General features: G+C 34.6%; 1 protein-coding gene across 1 annotated transcript in view; it reads right to left on the bottom strand.

The window, feature by feature from the left end:
• The window catches only part of MGAT4C (MGAT4 family member C), a 1,054,150-nt gene that overhangs the window by 983,514 nt on the left and 51,700 nt on the right, over positions 1-18,936 (bottom strand). The gene's annotated exons all lie outside the window — the stretch shown is intronic.

Here is an 18,936-nt window from a genome sequence, read left to right as displayed (position 1 = left end):
TATGAAATACACACAGAATCTGGCTATATTTTACTAGATCCATTACCATCTTGATCTAAAGCACCAACCTCTCCTGCTGAACTATTGCAATAGCCTCCTAATCAGTCTCTCTACTTCAAACCTTATATCTATATAGTCTGTTCTTTATACTGTAAATCAGATCATGCCACATCTCTACTGACAGCCCTCCACTCTCTGTCCATTTAATTAAAAGTTACAATGTTCTAATGTTGTGTTGTCCATGTCAGTAGCCACCAGCCATATACAACTATTGATGATTTGGTGCGTGCCTGATTCAAATGATGGTATGCTTTAAGAATAAAATATACTTTGGATTTGAGAGACTTAGTATGACAAAAAAGAATGCAAAATATCTCATTAATAGCTTATATGTTGATTACATTAAGATAATTTAAGGTATTTTATAAGATAATATTTCGCATGTGTTGGGTTAAATAAAATATATTGCTAAATTAATTTGCTTTTTATTTTTTTGTGTGGCTATTAGAAACTTTAAAACTATATGTCTCTTGCAGTATATTTCTATTGGACTGTCCTATATGACTGGGCCTGTAAAACTACTCTGAGTTAATCTCTTACTAAGCCCCTCCTTTTTGTTCATTGTGCACCAAAAACTCTTGTAATACACTTTTGTGACCCTCCTGCTTTCACAGAAACACTAGACATGCACCTCCTTGGTAACTTTTAGGGGCAATTTTAAGCTTTGTGCAAACAAATAAAATTTGGAATCTTCTTAAGGAAAACAATTTAATATTATTACCATAAAATAAAATAAAAGTAAATATTTCTTAGAATAAAAAAGAATTTACAACAAATTATAATTCTTTAAAAAAAGCTGAAAAATACCACAAACATGAAAAACTCTAGGCACTAGAGTAATAACATGATACTATGGGTACCATAATTCATAACATTATATTGTCTCTGGCCCTTCACCTTTAGGTCACAACATGTGAAGTATCATTCCTTGAGCAATAGAATTATTTACTAGAAGTTATTCCTATGAAGGGATGGCTAGCCATAACATAATAATAAATGGAAGTGACTGAGAATTATATATGTGTATCTCACCAAAATTATATCATATGTAATCATTTTTAATTATCTTCTGTTCAACTTCTATTTAGCTCGTTTTCCAAAAATGACTATGGCACTTGGATACATCCCTACAAGAATAGGAGTATAATGGAGGGGAATTTGAAGTTGACAGTGAGTGACCTTACCCAACTGAAGCTAACAAAAATCTAATTTCTGAAATTTTTACAAAAACTTGTGACCATATGATCATACTGCTAGCTAGCTTCATAGTAAATACTCCCCTGAGGCCTTTGGATGGATAATGTCCTCACCTCCTTCAAGTCTCCTCAAAAATCACCTTCCCAATGAGGCTTACCTTGGTCAACCTATTTAAAATAAATACCATCCACAGCTTTCGTGATGTGCCTTACTCTGCTTTTATTTCTTCCAGAGATCTCTGTATACTGTAAAATTTGCTTTATCAAGTTTTTCTTTGTTGGTTGATCTTCCCGAAGGTTAATGGAATACAAACACCATGAGAACAAAACTTTTTACAGCTTTTTTTCCAATGCATTTCCAAGGCTTTGAATCATGCCTAGAGCAGAGGAACTACTCAATAAATGTGGATTCGATGAATGAAGAAACCAGAGCCTTTTATCTTTCTGCTCTGCCAACCTCATTGGTCTTCAGATTTTTCTCTTATGTTTGCAAGATAAGGCAGCAGAAATCTCTTCAAACTGGGTACTGAATAAGCACAAGGAGTATTCCCTCTTGCTTCTCCTTTGCATTTGTCTAACTCATTAATTCTTGCTTTAGCATTGGCCATTTTCCTCATTATGCTTTCCTGTCATTATCTTTACTTTTCCTTTCCTATCATTGTGTCTTAAATGCCTGAGTTATTTTTCCTTCTTTTCTTTTTCACGTGTGTATGTATTAAGTTTATGTTTCCTCTGAGACCTATTTAGCTGCCCCATGCATTTTTTATGTCAGGCTTCAATTGCCATAATTTTAAAGAGTTTGCATTTTGTGACTGAACATTCTTTATAACTACTGAGTTGCTTAAGAGGCAGTTTTGTGATTTGTTTCGATGTAGATGAAGGGGAAAAGTTTTTTCTGTATTTTTCAGATGTATAGTTTTACAACATTGTGATCAGAGAACATGGTTAACTATTACTAGTTTTAGAATATATTGGGGGTTGGGAGGATTTTTGTGGCCTAATAAATGGAAGTTTATCATGAATGCTCCATCTACAGTCATATTTTTAAAATATTGCTTCATTTCTTAACAAAACACATAATTATTCCAGTTGGATCTATTAGTTCCACTAAGCTACACATTCAAATAATCCTAACTAAAACTAGGTATCACTAAACCAGGTGAAACTTAAAATTGGCAACACTAGAAAATTAGAATGTTTTAATAGCACTATAAAATAATTCATTTAGCATCTTATTATAAATAAAAGTTAACTTAAGAGACTTATTCTGTGGGTATGAAGAACCTAGGGGCAGGACAGGAATAAAGACGCAGACATAGAGAATGGACTTGAGGACACGGGGAGGGGGAAGGGTAAGCTGGGATGAAGTGAGAGAGTGGCATGGACTTATATATACTACTGAATGTAAAATAGCTAGTGGGAAGCAGCCACATAGCACAGGGAGATCAGCTCAGTACTTTGTGACCACCTAGAGGGGTGGGATAGGGAGGGTGGGAGGGAGACGCAAGAGGGAGGAGATATGGGGATATATGTATATATATAGCTGATTCACTTTGTTATAAAGCAGAAACTAACATACTATTGTAAAGCAATTATACTCCAATACAAATGTTAAAAAAAAAGACATTCTGTTTGTCACCTAGGAATACAAGAAAGAAGAAAAATAAATAAAATTTATTTACTTAATATTTCCCCATAAGTTCATTCACAGAGTAGAATGAGAAATGTTTCTACCTATATCACATCTGCTAAAGAATACTGTGAAAATTATCACTAAACTCATTCAACATGTAGATTTAAACATTAAGTAAGAGCGTGTAATGACTTCGGTGTAAAAGATTTGGTAAAAGTTTGGTCCAAAGAATAAATTGGGAAAAGGGCCATTGGAGTGTTTCTTTTCCTTTTCCCATAAAATGTAAATTATTTATCATGAAAATGTAAAAGAATACCACAGGTATAATTAAGAGTATCGTAAGTATAATTCAATAATACAAATTTTAACATTCAAATAGAAAACTAGAAAAATCCATTTTTCTCTATTTCTCTAACCATGAATTTGATCTAATGTCTCAGTCTCTGTGATGCAGCTCTTTGTAAATACTGTATTATGTCTTATCTATTTCTGAAAAGGCAAAGCCAACACAAAGAATCTTTCTGTAGGCTTTTTTGTTTGTTTGTTTGTTTTAGCAGGACAGACTAATTTTCTCTGAATTCCTACTGCATTAAAATGTGATGTCAAGATCTACTAGGTGGACGTGGCACAGATTTGAAGGATTCTGAACTTGAATGCATTCTGATTAATTTTCTTTCCTTAACAAATTGCAAGGAAACTCTTCTCCTTATAAAACACTGCTGTAGAAACAGAGCTAACTGGCTACAGCTTTATATACAGCTTGGCTTTCCCTGTGGGAGATGAATAATAATTGTGTTGTTTCCAGAGCATCACAGAGTAATTTGAAATTTGCAGAGAATAATACAAAGAACCTAGGCTTAGCTCCTGCCTCTGAATCATCAGCCAGATCAAATAAGTATTGGATGCTGTACAAAGTGAATGTAATGTTAACTCTCTGCAGTTGAAATAAAAATATTTCACCGGCTAACATATTTCAAAATGACTTTTGAAAGAGATGCCTTGCTTTGGTTGATGATACTTCAGTCACTATGCACTACAGAAATTGTTATTTATCGACAGGATTTTTTTGTTGATATTTTCCTCCAAGGTTTAACCTTTGGCTAAAAGAGCATGCTTGAACTTACATTTTTAATAAGTTTCTCTTAAAGTATATGTAGTTCATGGAATCTTAAAAATATATTTTATTATTGACAGAAGAGTATTTCAAAATCCCTAGTGCATGATATAGGTATGTGTGATTGGGAGGTTGATGAATCTATTAAATTTCTACGGTTGCATTTCAGTGAAGATTCCTGATTCTGAAATATGTAGGGTTTAAGCCTGGGATTAAGCTTTTACTCTCTTTGTGGCCTTGTAAAATTAATTAATGCCTATTAGATATAATATAAGAAAATAATTGACCTTGTCTGATAGAGATATTATGGAAAATTAAATGAGATAGACCAAGCAACCTCCTTACACAGTGCCAGACACATATTGAAAGTTTAAGAATGATGGATATTATCAATGAAAAGTTAATTTATAATATAGTGAAAATAACATTGGACAGGAAATGCTGAGCTCTAGTAAAAACACTATTACTTAATAGCTCTGTAACCTTGGGAAAAACACATAAACTCTCTGAATCCATTTTAATAGCCATAAAATAAAGGTTTTCATAATTCCTTGTGTATCAAATAAAACTGACATAATGATAAAATAAGGTAACATATATGATTATGCCATACAGTCAGATGAACTTTTATTTAAGAGTTTATTCATTTTATTATCTTCCTTCACACACAAATTTCCTCTAAAATCATGAAATCAGTTGATGTTTTCTATATAAATCCATATTTGGAAAAAAAAAAGAAAACTCAAACTGCTGGCAATTATATGCAGACTTTGCATGTATATCAATATTTTCCATGGTTTGGCTTTTTTAGAAATGTGTTTTCCATTGCTATTTTACCTCATTCCTAACAGTTAACTATCAACCATGTATTCAAAAAAACCAAAAAATCCAAAATGGTTTATTTCTGCAACCATTCACTACAAGTGCCGTATTTCTTTCATCCCTTTGGAATACCCTCGTTATAAAATTTAGCATAGAAAAAGAGTGAAATTGGATGTACATCTCAAACCTCAAGTAAGCTATTTTGGTCACCATATCTCCCAGGAACAACTTGATATAGATTTATCATCCATCTTTAAAATGGATGAACCTTAGGGACTGGAATGGAAATGAAATATTTAGGCACTGAAACTTTAACATGATTTAAATATCCAAATTGAATATAGAAGGCTAGCTTAGAGGAAATAAAGACAAAGAAGGAAAGAATTGGTATTCTGTCTGATTTGTACTGCTTCAAAGAAACAAACTTTTGTATACTGGACCAAAATATATATTACTGGCATATGAACTTCTATTCCCATTCAGTGTTGTTGGAAATATACAAGTCAATTCAGCTAAATGAATCTTTTTGTACACTCCCAAATGCTCCAATTTCTTTCACACAGTCCACTGATTTTTGTGTGTGTGTGTGTGTGTGTGGACTTAAGAGGTGATCGGCAGCTCAGCTATCTCCATGGAGATTAATAGTATGTGATTTGCAATATGCTTTTAAAGTAGGATAACAAGCTAGATTCAATGGTACTTAAATTATAAAGTATGAGTCAATTTTTGTCCCAAGCTGTAAATATTTGGGGATGAAATCTATAAAAGACAAAAATCGTATTATAAGAAAACCTAGCTACATTTTAAATATAAAGGATATTCAAAATGTCATTTCACTGAGTTTAAGAAATAGTTACTATTTTCCAGTAGATGATTCTGTTTGGGGAGGGTGGGGTGGTGATTCTCCATAGTGTTTCCACACATTACGACAATTTTTGTCTAGGCTATTTTTCAAGAATGTTTGTATAGTAAGCAACCTGAGAGGATAGAAATAGGCTCCCTGTGAGTCAGTGGACACATTTGTGTTTTGACCAGGAAATACAGATAGTATCTTCCTCCCTCCGTAATAAGATTGGGGAAAACCTAAGCTCAGGATTCCAAATCTATGATGCAGACTCATTGTGCAGCATCCACTGGTCCCCATAGGACTTTGGAAGCAAGGGTACCTGATGAAAACATGAAGCTCATGTTGTCTGCTGTATAGTGAGTCATAAAGGCCTTTGTTTCTCTCCCGTGGGTCTCTTGCCTTCTGCCAGAACCTATGAAACTGTGGCAGGGTAACTCATTAGCTTAGAAGTCAGGTAAAATCTCAGACCCTTCACCGTTTCTGACAGGGTCATTTTGGTCCAACAGTTATTTATTGAGAACTTAATGGGCAAGTGACTGTGTTCAATGTTGCATGGAAAGAAATACAAAGAGATTATGTGAGCCATACTCCAAAGGTATTTACCATTAGAGGTAGAGTGGGGAAGTAAGCAACACCTAGAATAATGTAATTCAAAGGAAGAAATTCTTTACGCTGACAAAATATCAAAAAACAAACAACAAAAAATAAACCAACACCAAAAAACAAATGAAAAAACAAACAAAAAACAACCAGCACCATCACCAAAAAATTATATTTTCATAGGTACCAAATGGGAAGTATGGGGTTAAAGAAGCACCCAGGCTAATAAAGTTCCAGGAGATCTTGGTCTGTTTCTGTAATAAGTAGATGATCATGGTTTAATTTTATATTATGTGGAGAACTGTACATGGGTATGAGACTTAAAAGGCAATTTAGGATAGATCAAGAAATGCTTGATGGCCAAGAAAAGAGGTTTCGGACTCCCTGTCGGAAGTCAACCACTAGGAAACACAGACACACACGCTAAAGGATTATTGCAGGGAATTGGCCTATACATTCCACAGCAGAGGGACCTGCTTCAACAGTCCCTGCAAGGTTTTCTCCACTTTTCTTTTTTCTTTCTCTCTCTTTTTTTAACTTATTATTTTATATTGGAGTATAGTTGATTAACAGTGTTGTGATAGTTTCAGGTATACAGAAAAGTGATTCAGTTATACACATACATGTATCGATTCTTTTTCAAATTCTCTTCCAATTTAGGTTGTTACGTAATATTGAGCAGAGTTCCCTGTGCTACACAGTAGGCTCTTGTTGGTTATCCATTTTAAATATACCAGTGTGTACATGTCAACCCCAAACTCCCTAACTATCCCTTCCCCCCCACACATCCCCTCTGGTAACCATAAGTTTGTTCTCTAAGTCTGTGAGCTGGAGCCTTAAGCCCACAGGACAGCAGTCAGGAAGGGAAGCTCAGCAACAGACTGGACTCTCATGAGCATGAGCTGCAATCCCCCAAAGGCTGTCTGAGTCCTGTGTCCATTTTGGCTGCCTCTTATCTCGGTGATGAGGGCATCCTGTAGACGCCTCAGAGCTAAATACACATATCTGGTCCAAATGCTCCTTCACAACAAGGTGAGTCAGCAGATGAGCAACAATGGTACAAAATGATTGCTACCTCCTTTCCACCCTCCAAAATCTTCTAAGAATCTCCCTTGTGGCCCACTTTAACAGAATGCATAGAAGGAAGGGAACTCTGGGAAGTAGTTCAGTCCAGCCAAGCTGACATAGTATATAGTCACCATAGACCTTAATAGATAGATATTGGAATGCCTTTAAAGATTTTTTTTTGTTTTTGTTTTAAAATGATACCAGAGAAGCTGTTAACAAATATTATGTAAAACTACAGAAATTAATTTGAAAACAGAAAAATTGAATCCTAAATATCAACTATTTTAAATACATTTACTATTCTATCATTAACTGCTTACAAAGTATGTGCTTTCTTACCCTCAACCAATTATCATCTTTTTTCCCATACTGACTACCAGAAATAAAAAGTAGGTTATTCTTTAACATATATTAAATACATACTCAAATAACCAAGCTACCAAAAAATACAGTAGATTACCTTTACAGCATATGTGTGTGTATATAAGTATATATATGCAAGAAAACGCAAAGAAGGTGGTCTTGGTCTGGGCCATGCAGAACGAAAATTGTATAAGACCATTTCACTGTTCTAAAGAAGTGCCTGGGCTTAGCACTTAATTATAAGGGCAATTCTTTAGAAGATGAAAAAGCACCAAAATGTCAGCCTTCAGAAGTTGATCTCTATTTTAGTCTATTTGAGATGATACAGACTTCTTTTTGTGCCTCAAAAAGATGAACGTGAAGACAGTGCCACAAGTTTTACTGCATTTAATTCAGCTTTCCCTAAGCCTAAAACGTAGAAAGCATTAATAAATACTGAAATCCCTGTTTCAGATCTGCCTGGAAGAAACTTTAATAAATTACATTTTATGCTGCAGTCCAAGCATTGAGCTGCCACACTTATGATTAATAGAGCAGCATTCTTATAAAAGAACAACAGTTCTAAAAGAAAGGAATTTTGTTATACAGTGCTATCACATCAATACTAAGAAGAGGTACAATACTGTTGCAGTCAAATAACTGAAAGGAAAAAAATAAATTTTTATTATTAAATAATAAGTTATTAAGCTGTCGATTCAATTCTGTATCAGATTTTAAAGTATAATAGTACTGACATCAAAATTTGAAAAATGATTTTTAAAAAATTGGAGTGGAATCACTGTTGTTTTGGTTTAAGACTTTGAGAGGATATTCATAAAAATTCATTTGAATAGCAATAAAATCTCTAGATTGAAATTATACTCTTTGTTTGAAGTCCCAAATAATGGACATGAAAATCCATCAAAGCTGTCAGTAATTTTAATATTCTTAAAGAGTGTCTTTGGCAACATTTAAGCACAGTTTTAAATTTTAATTTTTCTAAATAATCTAATAGTTACTGAAATTATTCTTAAGATATTTTCAAATCTTTGCAAGTCTAAATTGACTTCTCCAGTCAGTGGGGGTGAAAAAAAATATTTTCTCAATAGGTCATCCGGAATTCTTCATTGAACAAGAACTGTGTTTGTTTTGAAAATTATATTAAAGGAAAAATAATTAGTTAGGCTTTAGCTGTTAGCTCATAGATTGGATGAGCCAAAATGGAGGAAAACTGTTAAACATTACAGATAAATGGAAACTGGAAATAAAGATAGCAGAGAAGAGGAAAAAAAAGAGAAGGTAAGAAAAAAATAAGAGAGAGTACTCAAGTAGTGTAGCAGTCCACCAAAGCTTGAGTTGCAGAAATGGCTGAGGAACTTTTAGCTAGATACCCAACACTGATTCTGAAGTTTTTTAATTTCAAAGAGAAAATTTTCTCATCTTCCTTACTCTTCTGGAGTGAGTAAAGTCTGTTACTCACTATCTTCTCTAAAAATAAACAAGCAAAATTAGAAGTTAATCATCTTGATTCTTTCCTTTGGCTTAGTTGTCACTTCGTGTCTTGTCACCTCTTCTTCTAACTAGTGGTTTTCAAATTTTAGCATTCATCAGAATGGGAAGTTTTTTGTTTGTTTGTTTTGTGGTACGTGGGCCTCTCACTGTTGTGGCCTCTCCCGTTGCGGAGCACAGGCTCTGGACGTGCAGGCTCAGCGGCCATAGCTCACGGGCTCAGCCGCTCCGCGGCATGAGATCTTCCCGACTGGGGCACGAACCCATGTCCCCTGCATCGGCAGGCGGACTCAACCACTGTGCCACCAGGGAAGCCCGAGAATGGGAACTTTTTAAGACAGAATTCCGGCATTCATTCCCAGAGTTTTTGATTCAGCAAATTTAGAGTGTGGCCTGACACTGCTGGTTAGTGGAACACATTTTGATAATACCTGCTCTAAAGGATAATCTAAATTGGTGGGCCTCACATTTTCTCTGCTACCATTCTCATTCACGCCAACATCATCTCTCACCTGGACAACAGCATCCTAACTGATCTTTTTACTACACCTCTACTCAGTAGTCTGAATAATCTTTCAAAAAATATAAATCTGATTGGGTAAATAAATATTCCACAAAAAAAGCCTTCTCTGTCCACTTTATGTAAAATACAATGGACTCCTTTTCTCCTACATCCTGTCCCCCAAATACACACTGCTTTAAGAATATGTACCACTATCTCATGTTTTCTTATTTAATACATATTGTTTATAAATCATTAGAGTTACAACATAAGATAGCTTGTCTTCCTGCTTATATCCCTGCTCCTACATTGTGCATGGCTCATGTTGTAGATTTCATTAATATTTGTTGAAAGAATAATTAAAATGCCATATTGCTATTATAAATATTTTGTTTAAGGTACCTTGTTATTTTTACATTTTCCATGGAAATTCAGATCACAAGATATCTGTTTTATTTACATTCTTACTCAGAGTCAAGCTTTGTCATTTCTCAGCTTTGCTACTTTGGGCCAGATACTCGTTTTCCCTGTGTTTCGGTTTCCTCACCCATAAAATGGGGATAATAATACTACCCATGTCAAAAGGTTGCTTTGAGAAACCAATTAGTCATTACATATAGAGTACCTGACTCATGGTAGATAATAAATGTTAATTTCATTATTATTTTAAATTATTATTATTACTAACTAGGATGCTTCCCTAGATTAGATTGTTCATCACCAACCAGAGGTCATTGTTGGCAAAGGGATTAGGAAGCTGAAAAGTAGTCAAAAGAAGTGCTATGATGAATGAAAATGATGGTGTCACAAAGTTAAAGTGTCCAACCAGTAGGTAGAAGTTTGTCTGGCTGGAACGTAGGGATCATTGATGTGGACCAGCTGGCTCAGACAGCAAATGGTTCTGGAAAATGGAATTGTCTGGCATTTAATCCCTGATTGTGGAAATTGGGAAATGGAACAAAATACAACTTATTGAGCACCTGCTACATGCCAGATAATTGTATTCATGTTGTCTTATTTCAGTGTTGTCAGTATTTTTACAGATTGTAAGGGAAGAGACAGAGACATCAGGTAACTTATAAAACATTACACAACTTAAAATCATATCTGAACTCAATCTTAGCTTTGTCTAAATCCAAAACTAATCACCTCTTCTCTCTCATGCTTTCTTTTGGCTGTAAATAAGCAATAAATTTGTAAGAGTTTCTGATATACGAATTAAATCTATTTACAGTGTGGAGACTGCCTTCAATTTACATCAAAAGCAAGAACCCTTCTTTTGGGAATGTGGTTTCTTGGAGCCAAGGGTAACAAGATGGAGGACATAGGTGGCTAGGACCTCTGGGAAATGGAGTAAAGTATATTGAGGGCAAAAGCAAGCAACCCCTTGGTTTTAAAATTAACACTTTAGACCTGACACCATTCCCAGAGAGGAATGATCTTGGCCCCTCTCTAACTAGAAATCCTCACGCTCACCTAAGCCAAGTTCATAGTGGGACTCTGAAAAACCAGAGATGAAAAGTGTGTCTGCAACAACTTAAAGCCTCTAGAAGCAGTACATCAGATCTAAAATGTCACTCAGAGATAATCTAGTCCACCTGGCAGACCTGTCAATTAAAACACACATTGCTGCCCTTAACCCCAGAATTTCTGATAGATTAAGTCTCAGATGAAGCCAGAAAAACTGCATCTATAACCACTTCTTAGGTAATGCTGCTGCTGCTGATCTAAGGCCATACTTTGAGAACCACTGCTGCAGTCTAAATCACTCATTTTATATGGGAATAAACTGAGATGAGAGTGTGTCCAAAGTTGCACAGTAAATGACCTTGGAAGGGTAAGAAGAATAAAGGACCATTGAGATGTGTCCAAAGAATGTATGTGGAGTCAATCTTGTGATAATATGGTTGAGGCCTTGCCCAAATTCATTGTTAGAGCTACAAGGGTATTCAGCCACTTTGGGACTAAGCAAACCACCAGGAAAAAAGAATCAACATAATATATTTGATGCCATTTTCTCATAAACACTAACTCTTGCTCTGAAAATATTATAATAAATTCTATTAGTTCACTGTAAAGTTGTAATGAAAATGCGTGAAACAGGTTTTGTCTAGTTAGTCTTCAATTGCTGAAATGCACTAGAAAAAGTTGGGCTATTTAAATGATGGAGTAAATGTTATGTTCTCAAGGGAAAATTGATTTTACTTCCCAGGCCAAGTAAGATGAATTGGATATAGTTGCCTAGGGTACTGTCTTGAAAATTATTTGGATGCTAAGCTGGGGCTGAGAGGAAAAGATAATTATCTGTCAGGGGTAATGAAGAGAAAAGCAACACCAAGTATTTATACATTGTCAAATTCTGGGTTGTTACTTTCATCTGTGCTGGTTTTTCACATTATTCATATGAAAAATATTTACATGGCTCTAAATTTGATGAAAGTTTATGCTAATTATGACCATGGAAACATTCTTTATCACATATTGTTTAATCAAATATTGATTGATCCACCCAATAAAATTCTACAACTGTGATAGTTGGACAACCTGTTAATTTCAAGACTCTTTTGTTCTACATAATCTTCTATGACTGTCCATGTAGCACAAACTTAAATCTTGTGACTCACTTGATGACTCATTTGACCAACAAATGAGGTTAAATTAGGAATTTGAGAGGTTATAAGAATGAATGTGCACAATAATGCTAATCAACTGTGTCTATGATGGTGGCGTGATTTTTGAGTGATATACTATTGCTTGCAACAAATATCTAGAAAGCCTAGAAAAAGAAAAAAATGAAAGGGTATTGGCTCTAAAGAGCTATGTATTATTTTTCTATTGCTGCATAACAAATTACCACAAATTTAGCATCTTAAAATAAAATAATTTATTATTTCACAGTTTCTGTGAGCCAGGAGTCTGGGTATAGGTTAACTGACTCAAAGCCAGGCTGCAGTCTCCTCTGAGGCTTCAGGTTTTCTTCCAACCTCATTAGTTGTTTGTGGAATTCAGTGTTTTAGTGCTGTGGGACTAAGGTCCCTATTTCTTTTTTATAGTAATGGAGTATCTTTTCTAGCTCCTAGTGGATGCCCTCAATTCCTAGCTACATGGGTGTCTTACAATATGGCATCTTACTTTTATGAAACTAGCAAGAGAATCTTACTTATGCTTTAAATCCCTTCTTTTCAGGAAGGGCCCAGTCCCTTTTAATGGCTCATCTGATGTGCTCAAATCCACCCAGAATACTCTCACTTTTAATTAACTCAGAATTAACTGATTTGAGACCTTAATCACATATTTGAAATCCTTCAATTTTTATTATATAACATAATCTAATCATGGAGTTGGCATTTATAATAAACAGTCCCTCAACACTGAAGGAGAAGAGATTATATTGAGAGTGTTTTTAGCAGGGGGAGAGAATTCTGGATGCTATCTTAGAATTTGGATGCCTAGCACAGGCAACTATTTATAGAATGTATATTTTATATGTTTTTCTGATTATAAAATATTATATATAGATTATGAAAAATTGGGGAAATAAAGAAAGAATAAAAACTAAACATTTTCTGTACTCACCATTTATGGTTAATTAGTATTAACATTTTGGTGATTCTTCTCTATTTTTTTCTATTTGTATATATATGTATAAATGTTTTTAACTGTTAGACTTACTGCATATACAATTTTGTACCTTACTTTTTCACTTAAAATATCAGCAATACTTCCCTACATTATTCATACTATTCTAACACAGTTTTTCCAATAACTGCATAATATTAATCAAATGAATGTATCATCATTTATTTTACGAGTCCCTTATGTTTATTCCACATTTTAATGTTCCTTGCAGTGGCTAATTTTTTAATGTTATTTTTGTTACCATCTCTGTTTTATTCAGATAAAACCTGTGGTAGAAGAAAATTATGGACATAATGTTTCACGCCTACCTATATCTATGCCTTTGTTGGTACCCACTACCTCCTCTACTGATTCTGGGCCTGGACATTTGAATACTTCGGCTAGTGGGACACTAACAAACTTGATTCAAGCAGAGTATAAAATTAATCCTTATACAATCCAACTTCCTTTCATAGACCCCTGCCACTACCATGAAAATATTTCCAGGGTGGCCTGTGGAATGATGTGATTATCACGTGAAGGTGAACTGAGTGTACCTAGCAAAGGTCATCCAAGACCAGGTAGCCCCCCGCCTACCATGAGGTAACTGCACACACCTGGGTGAGCCTAGTCAAGGTCAGCTGAGCCTGATCCAAATCAGTAAATCTATAGACTCACGAGAAATAATAATCGGTTGTTTTTTTGAACAACTAAATATTTGAGGTGGTTTGTTAACCAACTAAAAACTAACTTACACAAGGTTCTAGAAATGAACTATAAAAGATACATTTAGAAATATCAGAAAATTACCGAAGAGTAATTACTTAACCAAAGTAACATTTACAGAGCTGCTAAGGAAAGTGAGGTGAAAATTGCTTTTACAGAAGGAAAGGAGCAGGCTTTTTTGTAAAGATAAAAAGAATATCATTGAGAAGAGACAATCCAGAACATTGGCTTGAGACATTTAAACAGCACAAAGACAAGAAATGCTCTTTCCATTGTGAATTTCAGAAGTTTTCTCTTTGACATAAGACCTAGACCACTGGAATAGCCTCCAAGGCACATAACATTTTGTTAACACCTTCTGGGGAAATACAGCCTTCACTGCTTACTGTCATTAAGTAACACCCCAGTCAAACTGAAGCCACACACAGAAATGAGCTTGCCCTCCCCCTTCAACCCATTTAACTTACTGAGGCAAGAACTTGGCTGTATTTAGACGTACTTAGCAAAGATCATTAACCACAAGCACTTTCTTTTTCCTTTCTTTACATTTTTCATGCTCCTCAGAAACAAAGGTCTACAGTTTCTCAGGGGAACAGAGCCCATGGAATTAAAATGTGTACAAATTTTGCGTCAAGTGATGGAGTCTCTTTTGGTAGAACTGTGTATTCTCTCCACTATGCTGCACAGAAAATGAAACATTTTTATTTCAGGGATAATAGCATATGGGACCAATCAACCAGGTACAGAAAGGAGACTCATTCCCTAAAGCAAATTGTTTATCATCAGTATCTATTGAGTCTGTATACTAAAAATCTACTGAAATTTAAGTCTGATATGAAATACAGTAAACTAATCAAATCTTCATACCATCCTAGGTTTTACTACTGGAAATATTTGACCAGAATGGAATTAAAAGCAAACTAGGAGAGGAAATTACATATTTCATCATCATTAAGAGACTTCATTCAGTTAAACGAGTACTATATTTTCCCTTGAAGGTTAGTTTTTTGTTTTTGTTTTTTATCATATTCTTTTCAGAGTCAGAGGCAATATTAAGCTTGCCAAAGAGGAGACAAACAGAAACAGGTTATTTACCATCTTTTCTTTTTCATGCATTCTGCCAAGGAAATAAAAAAATAAAGGTGCTTAAGCATTTGACTTAGATATATTGGAATTGACAACAATCAGCATTAGATTATAATGAGTATTAATTAAAATCATATAAATGACTTCCTTGATGTTTTATCTGATGTCACTTTGTTTGCATTTTCTACCTCATCCCCACATGCTTTTTGTTCCCTTAGAAATATCAACAGATATTTAATCTAAAATAATGATTCAAGATACATTAAAATTATCAAAAAGGCTGAGGTATTTTGTCAACATGATATTTCATAGTATTTAAAATCTACATGTTAGAATCCTAGTTGACAAGAGAGTAAAATGTGCAAGAAAAGACTTTGATAGTTTAAAAATGGCCACAAATTATTTGTCACTCATTTCATTAAAGAACAATAGATCATTGAAACAAATGCTTTCACAGTGCTTAGATATAATTTTGGTTTAAGGCAGTTGGTCCTCTGGACTTCATAATTTCAAATTATGATTATGTGAACAGAATGTTAATAAGAAAAAAGTGAATGTAGATTAAATTACAGAAATGGAGAGTCATTACAGAAAATGGAGTGCTTTTCTTCACATGTCAGCAGAAGGGAGGAGCAGTGGAGTCAGGGAAATTATTTTATCAGGAAAATCCCAGCATTAAACATGGATTCTCAAAAGACTTTTTAAAATACTTTCTTTCTTATATTCTTCTGTATATTTAAAAGGTTTGTTCTCTCCCATTTTATGAATTATTAAATTTTGATATTTTAATATCCACATAGTTAATATACATCACATCAGTCTTTAGAAATATCTTAATTGTGATCATTCAGTCCATTTTTTTCCCAGAGTGACTTCCAGAGAACCTTTAAGATATGCACACATACAAACACAAAGAATTGGGGAGGGAGTACAGTTAAATATGAGAAACTCTTTAAAGTGTGATCTCTTTCTTGGGAAATCAAAGTACATGTTAATATATTGGAGAATCCAAGAATTCCATTATTAAGTAAAACGAATGTAACTGACTGTGGAACGTATTATCACTGCAGAACTTGTGATCTGGGCATACTAAAATAAAGGCTGCATGTAAACATAGCTCTAGAAACTACAAATGAATCCAAAATTAAAAAAAAAAAAATAGAAACGTGAGCATCCAATAGGGCCAAAAACATGTGTACGTAAGTGGCTCTTTCTAAAGCTTCCTGTGTCTGTAAAATGTGGAAACAGGAATAAGCTATTCCCTTGATCCAGATAAAAGGGCCCTGCTGACTATTCTTCTAGAATTTCTTGTGGCTTTAGAAGCTGGGAAATTTAAAGGAAATCCAAATATTATCATTTTACCAGTTGCTTCTTTATGTGTGACCTTGAGCAAATTAATCCGTCAGTTTCCTCCTCTGTAAAATGGGAACAGTACAAAATCCATAAGATTGTGAGGATTAAAGGACTTAATATGTAATGGGCTTAGAGCAATGTTCTTAAGTTAGCAATCCTTTGTTACATGCCATTATTTTTATTATTTATGGTTTTCTTGACAATTCATTGGCATACTTTGAAAACTGGTTGACCTTGAAGTTTCACTCCAGTACAAATGTCTTAAGTCAGGGATTTTTAAATTTGTATTGGAATAACAAAAAGAAACATGTTAAATTTAAACTTTCATGCACAGACCAAGGACCTCTACAAATATAGCAACAATATTTTCATCACTATATTCTCCAAATTGGCAAAAATCTCACAAATAAGAACAAAAAAACTTGTTGAACAAATTGATTCATAAAGTTAGAAAAATAATAGATATATAGAGCAATCCACATGTTTACTAAGTAATAACTATATTTTGGTGGGACATTTCTGAACAATTTTCTTATAATAAAACAACATATTTAAATGACTTACAACAATAAAATGTATGCAAAGTTCTCAATTCAACTGAGAAATCTATGATCCTAAACTTTACCAGCCTTTAAATTGTTGCTCTCACTTGCAGTCAAATGGTGCCACACACAACTAACCCAATTAAATGGAACATTTCACATTATCTCTTAAAATAGTCTGCCTATGTGTCATGATCTCATAAATTGGAAGTCTGACCTAAAAGATCTTCCACAAAATGCCTAAAATTTTCAGTTAAAACCTCACCATTCCAAACATACCCAATGAATGTAAATGGATTTACTTGAGAGAAAGAATTAGACATTCATAAATATATCAGCGTTATAAATATACCTATAGGGTCTATAAGCCACTAGCTATTACTTTGGAAAGAAGAGAATGAGGTCAACGGAACTACTAGGCAGGTGAACGTTGGAGGCTGTATTGTGACGTCAAGCCTAGAAGTGCTCTGCTTGGTCTTTTGATGCCAGGGATGGGATAGGCTGGGGTAGGCAATGAAAATGGATATGAGGAGAAAGAGAAATATATCAAAAATAAGTATCCTGTTCCCAATAGCATGGTTTTATCATTGTGTGTGAATGTGGGTGAGTGTGGATAAACGGGGATATTTTTATACACTATTCTATTTTGCACAAGAAAGTACAGATTACTCATGATTAATAAAGTTTAAGTTTGTCAAGTTGGAATTCATGGAATGAACATATGATTGTACAAATTCATGCCAAGTTCTGACCTTGCTGATCAAAAATATTGTTATACTTAGATATTATGCTCAATTATCTCCTACAAGGCTTTGTCAACATATAGCTCACATCCCTTCCACCATGTGATGTGATATCAAAGCAGTTGATTTGCATATAGGAGAGATAAGTTTCCTAGACTGAATGTTTTGATAAGCCTTTAGGGTGAGGGGAAGAACAGGAGGTCCAGAGAGACCACTAAGGAACACGTTTGAAAATACCAGGTAATGGTGGCTGAAATATGTTCCTAGAGAGGAAGGGTCAGTGGACCGCTGGACGTTCAATGACCTAAGTGGAAAGAGAAACTAATCACTAGGAGTGAACTCTGAGGAATAATAAAGGGGACCTAAGAGGTTATGCAGGACAAGAGACAGGAGGTAGCAGTTGCCAAGAAAAGAATCTTTCAGAAAAGAAAAAAAAAGTGGATGTATAAAAGGGACTGTGCTAATTTGGTATGTGATATGTGATATAAACCCTTTTCCTTCTCACACCACAAAATCTCTAAACATCCAGGTAAAGTTAATTTGGGAGAGACAAACCCTATATTTCTATGAGAAGGAGCAATCTTTCAAGATTGTTTGCTGTTACAATAAGTGACTTTTTAAAACATCTTTATTGGAGTATAAGTGCTTTACAATGGTGTGTTAGTTTCTGCTTTATAACAAAGTGAATCAGCTATACATATACATATATCCCCATATCTCTTCCTTCTTGCATCTCCCTCCCATCCTCCCTACCCCACCCCTCTAGCTGGACAAAAGGACTGAATTGTCCTCCATGTACTAAACTGCTGCTTCCCGCTAGCTATCTATTTACATTTGGTAGGGTATATATGTCCATGCCAATCTCTCACTTTGTCCCAGCTTCCCCTTCCCCTTTGCCGTGTCAAGTCCATACCCTACATCTGCATTGTTAACCTGTCCTGCCCCGAGGTTCTTCAGAAGCATTTTTTTTTTTTTTTTTAGATTCCATACATCATGTGTTAGCATACGGTATTTGTTTTCCTCTTTCTGACTTCACTCTGTATGACAAACTCTAGGTCCATCCACCTCACTACAAATAACTCAATTTTGTTTCTTTATATGGCTGAGTAATATCTCATTGTATATATATGCCACATCTTCTTTATCCATTCATCTGTTGATGGACACTTAGGTTG

The sequence above is a fragment of the Stenella coeruleoalba genome (assembly GCF_951394435.1).
Source record: "Stenella coeruleoalba genome assembly, chromosome: 11".
In the NCBI taxonomy this organism is placed as follows: domain Eukaryota; kingdom Metazoa; phylum Chordata; class Mammalia; order Artiodactyla; family Delphinidae; genus Stenella; species Stenella coeruleoalba.
This window is presented reverse-complemented; position numbering and strand designations above follow the sequence as displayed.